General features: G+C 45.8%; 1 protein-coding gene across 6 annotated transcripts in view; it reads right to left on the bottom strand.

Annotated features, from left to right (window-relative positions):
* The window catches only part of PUSL1 (pseudouridine synthase like 1), a 181,673-nt gene that overhangs the window by 100,831 nt on the left and 67,393 nt on the right, over positions 1-13,449 (bottom strand). The window lies entirely within an intron of this gene.

The raw sequence follows: 13,449 nt of genomic DNA, 5'->3' as shown, positions 1-13,449 counted from the left end.
AAAAAAAAATTATTTTCTGTGTTTGTGAATTGTGTGCGCAGTAGCCGCACGTGCATCAACAAAGTAGTGCCAAGCGTGCGCCTGTGTCATAAGTAAAGGGCCGGCTGGCTTGACCGTTAAAGGGTGCTGTAACCCCCGAAAGTACACTCCAGTCCAAACCAAAAAAAAATTATTTTCTGTGTTTGTGAATTGCGTGCGCAGTAGCCGCACGTGCATCAACAAAGTAGTGCCAAGCGTGCGCCTGTGTCATAAGTAAAGGGCCGGCTGGCTTGACCGTTAAAGGGTGCTGTAACCCCCGAAAGTACACTCCAGTCCAAACCAAAAAAAAATTATTTTCTGTGTTTGTGAATTGTGTGCGCAGTAGCCGCACGTGCATCAACAAAGTAGTGCCAAGCGTGCGCCTGTGTCATAAGTAAAGGGCCGGCTGGCTTGACCGTTAAGGGTGCTGTAACCCCCGAAAGTACACTCCAGTCCAAACCAAAAAAAAAATTATTTTCTGTGTTTAGCCGCACGTATATATCAAATCGATATAACATAAATGGAGGACCAAACTTTCTCCGATAAAATTAAAATAGAGAAAGATCAAGAACCACTTCCTCCTAGTGCTGAAGCTGCTGCCACTAGTCATGACATAGACGATAACATGCCATCAACGTCGTCTGCCAAGGCCGATGCCCAATGTCATAGTAGAGGGCACATACAATCCCAAATGGCAAAGTTCAGGAAAATGACCTTGAAAAAGACATTTAAATCAGCTGAAGAGAAACGTAAACTTGCCAATATGCCATTTACGACACGGAGTGGCAAGGAACGGCTAAGGTCGATCCCTAGTATGTTCATGACTAGTGGTTCAGCTTCACATGACGATGGAAGCCCTCCTCCCACTAAAAAAATCAAAAGAGTTAAGCTGGCAAAAGCACAGCGAAGAACTGTGCTTTCTAAGAAGATATCACAAATCCCCAAGGAGAGTCCAAGTGTGGTGGTGGTTGCGATGCCTGACCTTCCCAGCACTGGACGGGAAGAGGTGGCTCTTTCCACCATTTGCACGCCCCCTGCAAGTGCTGAAAGGAGCACCCACAGTCCACTTGCTGATATGCAAATTGAAGATGTCACTGTTGAAGTACAACAGGATGAGGATACTGGTGTAGCTGGCGCTGAGGAGGAAGTTGGCGAGGAGGATTCTGATGGTGATGTGGTTTGTTTAAATCAGGCTCCGGGGGAGACAGTTGTTGTCCGTGGGATGAAAAAGCCCATCACGGTCATGCCTGGGCAGAAGACCAAACATTCCACCTCTTTGGTCTGGCAATATTTCTATCCAAATCCGGACAACAACTGTCTTGCCATATGTACCATATGTAAAGGTGAAATAAGTAGGGGTAGGGACGTCAACCACCTAGGAACATCCTCCCTTATACGGCACCTGCAGCGCGTTCATAAAAAGTTACTGTCAAGTTCAGAAACTTTGGCTAAGACCGTAAGCAGTCCAGGGACACCTAAATCCCGTTGTCCTGTTGTATCCAAGCGCCTGCAAACCACACCGTCAACTCCCTCCTCGTCAATTTCCTCCTTAGTCAGGATCGGAAGTAGTCCTGCAGGCCATGTCACTGGCATGACTGACTCTCCTATCCGGGATTCCTCTGGAGGATCCTGCATTGCTACGCCTACTGCTGCCGCTGCTGCTGTTGCTGCTGCTGGGAGTCGTTCATCATCCCAGAGAGGAAGTAGGAACACCACTACTTTTACTAAACAATTGACCCTCCAACAGTCCTTAGCGAGGAGGATGAAGTACGACAGCAGTCATCCTGAAGCAAAACGTATAACTGAGGCCTTGACTGCTATGTTGGTGTTAGACGTGCGTCCGGTATCCGCCATTAGTGCAGTGGGATTTAGACAATTGATGGAGGTAGTGTGTCCCCGGTTCCAAATCCCGTCTAGATTCCACTTCACTAGGCAGGCGATACCGAGACTGTACAGAAACGTCAGAAAAAGTGTCCTCAGTGTCCTGAAAAATGCCGTTGTACACAATGTCCACTTAACCACGGACATGTGGACAAGTGGAACAGGGCAGACTAAGGACTATATGACTGTGACAGCCCACTGGGTAGATGTATCACCTTACGCAACAACAGCAGCAGCGTCACCAGTAGCAGCATCTCAGAAACGCCAGCTCGTTACAAGGCAGGCTACGCTGTGTATCACCGGTTTCAGTAAGAGGCACACCGCCGACAACCTCTTAGAGAAACTGAGGGAAATCATCGCCCAGTGGCTTACCCCACTTAGACTCTCCTGGGGATTTGTGATATCTGACAACGCCACCAATATTGTGCGGGCATTACATCTGGGCAAATTCCAGCACGTCCCATGTTTTGCTCACACAATAAACTTGGTGGTGCAGAATTTTCTGAAAAGCGACAGGGGCGTGCAGGAGACGCTTTGGGTGGCCCGAAAAATTTCTGGCCACTTTCGCCATTCAGCGACTGCGTGCCGAAGACTGGAGCGCCAGCAAACACTCTTGAACCTGCCCCGCCATCACCTGAAGCAAGAGGTTGTGACGCGGTGGAACTCAACCCTCTATATGCTTCAGAGGATGGAGGAGCAGCAAAAGGCCATACAAGCCTATACATCCACCTATGACATAGGCAAAGGAGGGGGTATGCACCTGACTCAAGCGCAGTGGAGAATGATTTCCGTGTTGTGCAAGGTTCTCCAGCCCTTCGAACTTGCCACACGTGAAGTCAGTTCAGACACAGCCAGCTTGAGTCAGGTCATTCCCCTCATCAGGCTTTTGCAGAAGCAGCTGGAGAAAGTGAAGGAGGAGCTAAGACGGAGCGATTCCGCTCGGCATGTGGGACTTGTGGATGAAGCCCTTCATTCGCTTTGCCAGGATTCCAGGGTGGTCAATCTGTTGAAATCAGACCACTACATTTTGGTCACCGTGCTTGATCCTAGGTTTAAAGCCTATGTGGTGTCTCTCTTTCCGGCCGACACAAGCCTGCAGAGGTGCAAAGACCTGCTGGTGAACACACTGTCAGCTGAAGCGGAACGTGACACGTCAACGGCTCCTTCTTCATTTTCTCCCGCAACTGGGGCTGCCAGGAAAAAACTTAGGTATCCTAAGCAACCCGCTGGCGGTGATGCAGGGCAGGCAGGACCAAGTTTGGACATCTGGTCCGGACTGAAGGACCTGGCAACAATTTCTGACATGTCTACTGTCACTGCATATGATACTGTCACCATTGACAGAATGGTGGAGGATTACATCGGTGACAGCATCCAAGTAGGCATGTCAGACAGTCCATACCTGTACTGGCAGGAAAAAGAGGCAATTTGGAGGCCCCTGTACAAGCTGGCTCTATTTTACCTGAGTTGCCCCCCCTCCAGTGTGTACTCCGAAAGAGTGTTTAGTGCAGCCGGGAACCTTGTCAGCGAAAGGCGTAGGAGGTTGCTTCCACAGAATGTGGAGAAGATGATGTTCATCAAAATGAATTATCAGCTCTTCCAGGGAGGCCAGCCTCCAGAAGGTACAGAGGGACCTGTGGTGGTGGATTCAAGTGGGGACGAGTTAATACTTTGTGAGGATGAGGATGTACACACTGAAGAGGGTGAGGAATCGGTGGATGAGGAGGATGAGGATGACATCTTGCCTCCGTAGAGCCAGTTTGTGCAGGGACACATTAATTGCCAGCTTGTTTTGTGGGGGCCCAAACGAACCAATCATTTCAGCCACAGTTGTGTGGCAGACCCTGGCGCTGAAATGATTGATTTGTTAAAGTGTGCATGTCCTGTTTATACAACATAAGGGTGGGTGGGAGGGCCCAAGGACAATTCCATCTTGCACCTCTTTTTTTTCTTTGCATTATGTACAGTTTGGGGCCTAGTTTTTCTAACTGCCATCCTGTCTGCCACTGCAGTTTCACTCCTAGATGGGTCACGTGTTTGTGCCGCCCACTCGTGTCGCTTAGCATAGTCATCCAGCTACCTCGGTGCAACCTTTTGGACATGAAAACACTATTGTGAGGTGTGAGGTGTTCAGAATAGACTGGAAATGAGTGGAAATTAAGGTTATTGAGGTTAATAATAGCATAGGAGCAGAGAAACCAACAAATTCTGTGATTTTAGCTGTTTTTATGCTTTTTAAAAAAAAAATACAGATCCAAAACACAAAACCCAGAACCCAAAACACGGAAGGGTGGTTTTGGCAAAACCAATCCAGATCCAAAACACGAAGAAAGATCCAGATCCAAAACCAAAACACAAAACACGAAAAGTGGCCGGTGCACACCCCTAATTGTGATGTATATGTTATATTATAGACAATGAACACAAAATGTCTTTGTAAACAATATTTGCAGTTTTTCCTTCAGCCGTCACTGACAGTGACCGTAGTTGGCTTGCTATACTACCTGGTGGCTGGATCCTCTCCCAGACCAGCCACCTGACAGAGAGCGCTCAGAGCAGCCAGATCAGCGAGCCCAGCATATGCCTGAGAAGCACACTCCTGTCTACAGCAGCACGCTCCGCTACACGAACAGTCGGACTCCTCCCCAGGCAGACAGGCGGCAGTGAGGGTCCCACAGCAGCGCACTGAAAGAGGTAAATAGGGAGGCACCACTGACAGACAGAAGGGAGGGGGGAGGTGTTAAAGAGATACGAGGAAAATGTGTGTGTGGGGGGGCACTGAGACAGAAGGGAATGTGGAAGGATCGCTGAGAGAGAGGGAAATGAGGGGAGCGCTGATAGAGAGAAATGTTAGGGGATTTCAACTGCCTGGTACCTGTACAATAAAGTTTTTGTTTTATTGATGCAAGGCACGGGTGACGTCATTACATCATGTGTGCCGCTGACCACTAACAGAGGATCCAGCCGCAGCGTGAAGAGGAGCAGCCAGAAGACACAGAAGAAGGTAAGTGTCTGTAGGAGACAGAAGAGTTGCTGGCGAGGGAGATGCTGCGGGGCCGGATTGGTAAAAACACTGCAGTGGGTAGGAGACTGATGATTTTGTCAGTCCCGGGCCCCACGATTTCTGGTGGCAGCCCTGACCTACAGTGACACCGAAAGGTTGCAAGTAACATGAGCAGCGACTCTACGATATGTAGTATTTGTCTTGGTGTACCATCCACTGGATTGACATGCATACTGCAACTTCAGGAGTCAAGATAAGCTGTCTGATTAGTGCTTAACATATAGTTGGATTTTTCCTGCGAAGTACATCTTGATAGCTATGTATTTCTATACGCATACATATATAGCAGTTTATGGTCGGAGTGTGCAATATATGAATATATATATATATATATATATATATTTTTTTTTTTTATTATTATTATTTTTCCACAATTAACTGTTGGCACTCCTATACAATTCAGTTTTGGGGTGCAACCCCCTTTGTCAATCCATCACCAGCAAAATAACATCAACCCAAACAGTGAACTTACCCACTTAAATGAAACCCATGAGTCACAGCGTATCCGCACCGCCATTCCACTGGAAGCCGCTGCACTTCTACGTCTGCATTCCACCGTCACGCAGCAACCGCAAACTTACGCTCCAGAGCTTCCCAGAGGCAGTCGCGGTCACTAAGGACCCCACAACAACAGTCAGCGGCAGCATCAGGTCGGGCACATAACGGGAGTATGTTGATGCAGACTACGAAGATAATAAAGTGTACAAATGGTTGTTGGGGGATACTAGAGTAAGATCTTATGCTGATGGTGGGAGACGTCGTCGACCATGGCACTCCAAGAAAAATAGGAGGAATGGACAACAATCCTCCTATAGCCATAGTGATAGTGATTTCCTTCTTACCGACTCTGATAAATCTTTGAAATCTACTGCAGTCCCTTTAGATCAGCCACCCATGGACATAGAGAATACCTATAGGGGCGGCCAGGGGAAGAGGAGGAAGAAGGAACACAAAGAAGATCACTTAAATTCTTAGCAATACAGAGATACAAGTATTGCAGAAAGGTTTGTCGTTTGTACCAACTAATCACCATGATGATTTTACTTGGAAATAGGATTCACATAAGTTTTCACAAAAGCTTTGTCTTAAGGAATTCTTTCAATCTAAACCTCCTATCTTGAATGTTACTCCGGTAGATCAATTTCTACAATCCTTGTCTAGGTCCAATTTTGATCCTGTATCCAATAATCCATCTTTAAAAACGTTCAATCGTTTATTGGATGAGTATGTAACAAAATACAGCTTGTAAGATTCGTTCGAATCTTACAAGACAAGATTTTTAGCTGAGCGCTTGAAGGCAGATATTTTTGACCTTGTTGGATGTACACTTTATAAGAATTTTTTCTTATACGACGGTGAATTTTACCTCCAGAACCGCGGCTGTGCCATGGGTTCTGCAGTGGCACCGTCATATGCAAACATATATGTTCTACCAAGAAAGAAGGATGCTTTTTAAAAAGCATGATATTCATCAATACATCCTTCTATATACCCGTTATATAGACAACGTTTTCATGCTATGGACGGGCGGATTGGATCGGTTGGAGACATTAATGCATGAGATCAATAACAAGGATTCGGCAATTAAGTTCCCCTATGTATACAGTTCTGGAGAAAGCAAATTTTCTGGATGTTAAGATCAAGATACTTGATGGGGTAATACATATGTACATTTACCGGAAAGTAACAGAACAGAATACATTTTTGATAGCATCCAGTCATCACCCTCGAGCCTTTAAAGTAGGTTTGCCGTTATCTCAGATGATGAGAATCTCCCGTATTATCAGTGACCCGCTGAAGATCCCAGATCAAATTGACATCTTAATTGAGAAATTTCTCAGGAGGGGCTATGACAAATCTACTTTACTTCAACAAAAATCTAGAGTGTTGAAAATGAAGAGAAAAGATCTCTTAAAAACTAGGAACAGGGAAATGAATAATCTCATTCCATGGTCCAGTGAATTCTCTTTGGCTAGCCCCAAAACCCGTAGAGCAACCCAAGCTCTTTGGCCCATTGTCTCTACTGATTTAGACTTACCCGTATTTAAAAACAAGCGACCTGTAACTGCATTCAAATGAGGTTGCAATTTGCCTGACTTTTTGATACATTCAGACATCACGGGTAGAAATCTACCTACTTTGTCTAATACATATAGGAAACCTCCGGGCTGTTATAAAATTCTGAACTGCACCACGTGTAAATTTCTGCTCAACTGCAAATCTTTCAAAACACCCACATCGTGATTATTCTTTTGACATCAAATATGTACTGACATGCACCACAATGTATGTGGTGTATGTCATCATTTGCCTTTGTGGGTTATATTATGTGGGTCATACCACTAGAAAATTTCGTGAGCGAATGGCTTTGCACCGTTCGGCCATTAAGCTTGCACTCGATGGAAGAGAGATTGACCAGCTTGTCGCCCGCCACTTTAAAAATAAGGGTCATAGTCTAACATCATTAAAATATGTCATGGTTGATCATGTCCAGGAATCTTTGCAAGGAGGTGATAGAACCAAAATCCCCCTGAACAAGGATGCAAGATGGATTTCTAAACTTGATACTGTGCACCCCAGGGGTCTGAAAGACAAAGTGAAATGGAATACACTTCTTTAAGCCATCTATAATTTTTTTTTTTTTTTTGGATATATATTTTTGTTGGAGTTTTTTTGGATTTATCTTTTGGATTAATACTTTGTGCCAGTAGACTTTGTATACCTATTTAGTGGATTTTTTTCGGTATATATTTTTTATTATTTTTTATTTAATATTCAATATTTTTTTGATTGTTATTTTCATTATGGTGTAGTTATCTTAGTTCCCCTTTTTTTCCTTTATTTTTCTTTTCTTTTTTTCACAAGTGTTATCCGGCTTCCACTGATTCCCTGTCAGTGACTCCCGGTATGTGCCCGACCTGATGCTGCCGCTGACTGTTGTTGTCGGGTCCTTAGTGACCGTGACTGCCTCTGGGAAGCTCTGGAGCGCAAGTTTGCGGTTGCTGGGTGACGGTGGAATGTAGACGCCGGAAGTGCATCGGCCAGCGGCTTCCGGTGAGTGCATCAGCGGGAATGGCGATGCGGATACACTGACTCATGGGTTTGAATTAAGCGGGTAAGTTCACTATTTGGGTTGTTATTTTGCTGGTGATGGCTTGACAAAGGGGGTTGCACCCCGAAACGCCTGAATACATCCATATCTATTATGCATTGAACGTCTCAGAGTGCCTTTTCCTGCCTGGAGTTATTATATATATATTTCACGCATTTAGCAATTTGGCTGCGTGCCAAGCGTCTGATTTTTTGTTTATTTGCATGAAAACAGGACACTACCTTAGGAAGGTTACCCGCCCATGTACAGAGGACAGCTCTATCCTGGTGAAAATTCAAAAAGGGGGAAGGACAAGAGAGTGCTGCCAAATCAGAGATTATGCGTGCAGAAGAGGTAGCAAGGAGAAAAAGTGTCTTCACAGTCAACCATTTCAAATCTAGTCCAGAGGTTCAAATGGGAGACCTTGTAATCCCCAAAAGACAAATCCCATGGTGCCACCGGTGGGACAAATGGGTGGCTGAACTCTGAGAACACCCTGAAGAAAAATGCTAACATCCGACAGAGAGGCAATCCTTCGCTGGAACCAAACTGACAGCTGTACTCTCAGGGTGGCCAGATGGAGACCGAGGTCTAAACCAACCTGGAAAAAAGCAAATACCCGGCAAACCCTAAAACCCTAGGGTCATACTTTCTGTGGGAACACCACTGACCAAAAGAATGGAAAACTCTAATAGATGCAGGCAGAGGAAGCCTTTCGTGCCCTAAGCATCGTTTGAACCACAGAGCTGGAGAAACCTTTGGCCACCACCACGAGAGAGAGCTGAACCTCCAGAGTGAGGATCCTCTGGGACCGTATTAGATGATACTGCCCATTCCACCGGGAGAGAATCAATTGTTGCAAAAGCCTGCAGTGGAACTTAGCGTATTCCACCATGTCGAAGATGGATACCATTGTCCCCAGAACCTACATTGCAATGGTCAGTTGGAGCAGGTGTTGTAGAACAGTTGGAGACTGTGCCAATATCAGAAGGTCGTCCAGGTAAGGCAGTATTTTGATTCCCTGATGCCTGAGGTAGGCCGATATAACCATGAAGACTCGAGAGGCCATTGATAGACCAAAGGGCAGTGCCTGGAATTGGTAATGTTGTTGCAGGACAGCAGACCATAGAATTTATTGGTGGGATGGCGTAATAGGCATATGCAGATATGCATCCTGAATGTCCAGGGAAGCCATAAAATCCCCAGGTTCCATCACCAAAATAATTGACCAAAGAGTCTCCATACGGAGCTTGGGTACACAGATAAACTTGGGTTTTCAGATTTAGAATAGGGCGATGAGACCCCCAGGAACTGGGATTATCAACCCTGCCCGCAGCAGGGAGTAAATGGCCTCCCGGAGGGCCAAGGCCTTGACAGAATCTAATGGGGGAGTTGTGCAAAAAAAAACTTCTGGGGAGGATGCCTCCGAAAGTGAGGGCATACCCCTGAGAGACCACTTCTCGGACCCAGGCGTCTGTTGTTTGATACCAGTAGTCCACAAATTGAAGTAGTCAGCCTCCAACCCTGGGATCCCCCAGGAGGAGGCCCGCCCCCATCAGGCAGAGGGTTTGTCGTCCGGCTTAGAGGCTGGACGTCTGACCGGCCAGGACTTCTCTGTTTGCTGCTTGGTGGTCCTGCGAGAACTAGATGGTCTGGAGGAAGACTGTCCTTTTGTTCAGCCCTGAGGGCGAAAGGACCGAAAAGAAGCCTGTCTATTAATGTAGCTGTTGATGGCAGCCCTGCAGATTTTGAGGCTGCCAGAGTAACCACTATCTTATCCAATTCTGATCCAAAAAGTATGTTTTTATATAAAGATAAGGATTCCAGAGCCTTCTTGGATCCTGTATCTGCTTTCCAGGACCTTAATCAAAGGGCTCTACTAGCAACAACCACAGCTGCCGATGCTTTAGAAGCCAGGAGCCCAGCATCTATTGCAGCTTCTCCGAAAAAGGAGGTCACTTCCCGTATGTGGGAGATATATGTGAGCTATTCTCTGGTAGCATTCTTCAACAGTCTTGGATACCCAAGCCGCAGCCATAGCTTGCCAAGTAAGAGTTCCAGACAATGAAAAAACTGATTTAAGACATGTTTCAAGTTTTCTATCTGTAGGATCTTTAAAGGAAGATGCTGATGATATAGGCAACATAGCACTCCAGACATGTGTCACATGAGAATCCACAGTAGGAGGTACTTCCCACTTAGTACATTCAGTAAGTGGGAAAGGATACAAAAATGCTAATCCGGGTTACTCCATGCTTCTTCCATAAATTCAGTGAGATGCTCAGACTTGGGAAACTCCGCTTTTACCACCTTCTGGTGTTTAAACAGTGGAGCCTTAGGTCTAGGAGCTGGCTCATCATCCTATATATTTACGATTGATTTAACCACCCTCACCAAAGAAGGGACATCCACTTTAGAAGGATGGTCCCCCTCTCCTGAGATAGACCCTGGAGAAGAATCCGGCGCATCATCGGATTCCTCCAATGATGCGTCTGAATCTACATGCTGAGCAGACTGATAAAATTATATCGTCCGCTTAGGCACTTTAGTGACTACCAGTTTGTTCGCCTGCAACATTTGTTGAAATGCAGCAGCTGACTGAGCCATACTCTGACTTGATTGGGCATAAACATCCATCCAGGAAGGATGTACAGGGGGAACAAACATAGCAGGCTGGAACTGCTGTGGGTATCCCATTAAGGGAGGCAGCGTGGGAGTAGCCACACAGTCCACTAGCTGCATCATAATCTGAGACAAGGAGGACACCCAAGATGGCTCCTGTACAAGGGCTGGTAGACTGGACTGATGAGGTGGTTTTTTATAACAAACACCACACAAACCATCCAGTATAAAGTACTGAGAGGACAAGCCCGCCAAACAACTTTTACATGAAACCAGTTTGGTGCCTCAGTTTCTTGTTTACCCTTATTCTTAAACATAATAAAAAAGTGCAAATGTGACTGTCTTCACAAATAACAATAAATGTGAAGTACAATTTGAAACAAAAAAAAAAAAAAAAAAAGAGAAAAATATTCCCCACACTCCTGTAGCAAAGGGTTGAGGAGAAAAAGTAGTGATAGATATACCTGACAGTACCAGAAAATAAAGGCAGTAACACCACAGCAGATGCTAGCAAAAGTCACATACAATGCATATACAATATACTTGCAATGGGCCCTGAATCAACTACTCAAAACACAAGGCTTAGTAGGATTTTGAGCACTGTATAACCTGGAATCAGGGAAGAGGTATACAGGGAGACTAGACCCAAATCTCCTGAGACCATCAGCTTCAGCACAACAATTATAGTGGTCGCTGTGGGTCTCATATCCAGAGGAGGGTAGGAGGAGCAACCCAGATGCGGGAAAACCTCAGCTGGATCGGCGTCTGGGCTGGGGAAGGGGCTGCCAGGGAGAGCCTACCTCCCCTATGCTGTATCAACCCCCCAAGTGCGCTGGCCTTATACATGGCCGCAGCCACAGTCCCCGACACCAGACTGGCTTCCCCGGTGGTCTAGTGGGGGAACAGATGCAGCGGTCACCCCACTACAGCTACCTCCGGCAGGTCTCCAACCGCCGGAGGTATGAACTGCCACCTTACCTGCGTCCCCGTGCTTCTGGCTGCATACCCGGGTCCCAGCCGAGGGGGGGCGTAGTGGAACAGAGCAGAATGAGGTGATCCAGCAAATGCCTCCGAGTACCTTTACTAGTAATAATATAACACAAATACAGCGTTGAAATGCCAGTTCAAATCCCGACAGCGAATGCCCGACAGGATCAAGATCCCGATAGAGGCAGGTAAGTACCCTAACCTCCCCTGTTCCCCCCTAACCTTCCCTTAGCGGTGCTTAACCCTAACCTACTCCCAGGGGTGCCTTACCTTAACCCCCCCTTACCACTCCCTAAATTTAACCCTCCTGGGGAGGTGCCTAACCCTAACCCTCCCCCCTAGGGATGCCTAACCCTAATCTCCCCCCCCAAACCTAACCCCGCTAGACTCCCTAATGCTAACCCTCTCCCCCCCGCCCCGTGGCTAACGCTAAGGGCGTCTCAGACTTGCCTTCGTTTGGGAAGTCGTCCTCTGCGTTCCTGGCATCGAGATTATGATGGGAGTCGGTATTTTGATGCCTATTATAAATCCCTAGCCGGCATTCTGTTGTCAGGATTGTGAAGGGCAGCCGCAAGACTACATCCTGTGCCTGCTTTAATCTCTCACCTCCTATGATTAGCCATATTACTTATAAAAGGCAAATTAATCTGTTATAAGCATTGAACCTGCTTTTCTCCTCCTCTCTCTGCTTTTAAGAAAGCTATCCTTAGCCATTCTCTTTATTTAAGCCTACCTTATTGTAGGTCAGATATAACTCAACACCTTACATGAAAGAATGAATGCATAGCAACATTTCAAAAAACTAGCTTAAGAGAAAATATTAACCTTGTATAATTACAGATATTCGCAAATGTCAGAGGAGAAAGACTTCATAGTAAGTGGGAGGAAAAGAACAGCGGAGGGGGAGTGGGGAACTGTCAGATGGATCAAGGAGGAATATGAACACAGTCATGGAAATAGTGAAAGCGCTCCTTAGTCATCTCTTATAGAATTAAAGTACTGTGATCCCGACACACACACGCTTTAATGGTTGCTGCCGATGGAAGATATTGTATTTTCTAGAGAAGCATCTAATGCTCACAGTGTATGGAAGAGAACATTACCTCATGTTACATATCCCAATCGAAACAACAACCACCAAGCAAACTTGTAGTATTCAGCCAGTAGCTAATACTTGGAATATAGAAAAGCTTGTAGCATCTAGTAAGGAATGTATTGCTCACTTTGTAATATGTACATTTATAGCCACCAGTTATCAATCTAGCATTCACTATATACGGCAGATCCTGTAGTCTCTAATACAGGCGATGTGTATGGGAGAACTTGCTGCCTCTGGTAAGGAATCTGATGTAAGACATTGAAGAACTTGTACCCTCTGATAAGGAATATAATACTTGCTGTGTACACAGATCATCATTAGCCTTAGGTTAGAAATCTAACAATGGCTGCATGCGGCAGGATTTGTAGCGTCTAGTCAGTCTAATTGTCACTGTATAGAAGAATTTGTAGCCACTAGTCACAATGTAAAATGGTCGCTATATATATGGAAGTACTTGTAGCCACTAGTCACAATGTAATGATCACTGTGTATGGAAGTACTTGTAGCCAGTACACAGGATCCAATAGCCGCTGTGTATGGAAGAACTTGTAGCTATTAGTCAGAATCTATTAGTCAGTGTTCAAAGGACTTGTAGTCACTAGTGAGGATCTATTTGTCGTTGGTTTGAAAGAACTGTTATGACGGGTACACACTAGATGATATGTGTACCCGCCCGACAAATTACAT

Source organism: Taudactylus pleione, unplaced genomic scaffold (assembly GCF_031769625.1).
Source record: "Taudactylus pleione unplaced genomic scaffold, aTauple2 ptg000284l, whole genome shotgun sequence".
Classification (NCBI taxonomy): domain Eukaryota; kingdom Metazoa; phylum Chordata; class Amphibia; order Anura; family Myobatrachidae; genus Taudactylus; species Taudactylus pleione.
This window is presented reverse-complemented; position numbering and strand designations above follow the sequence as displayed.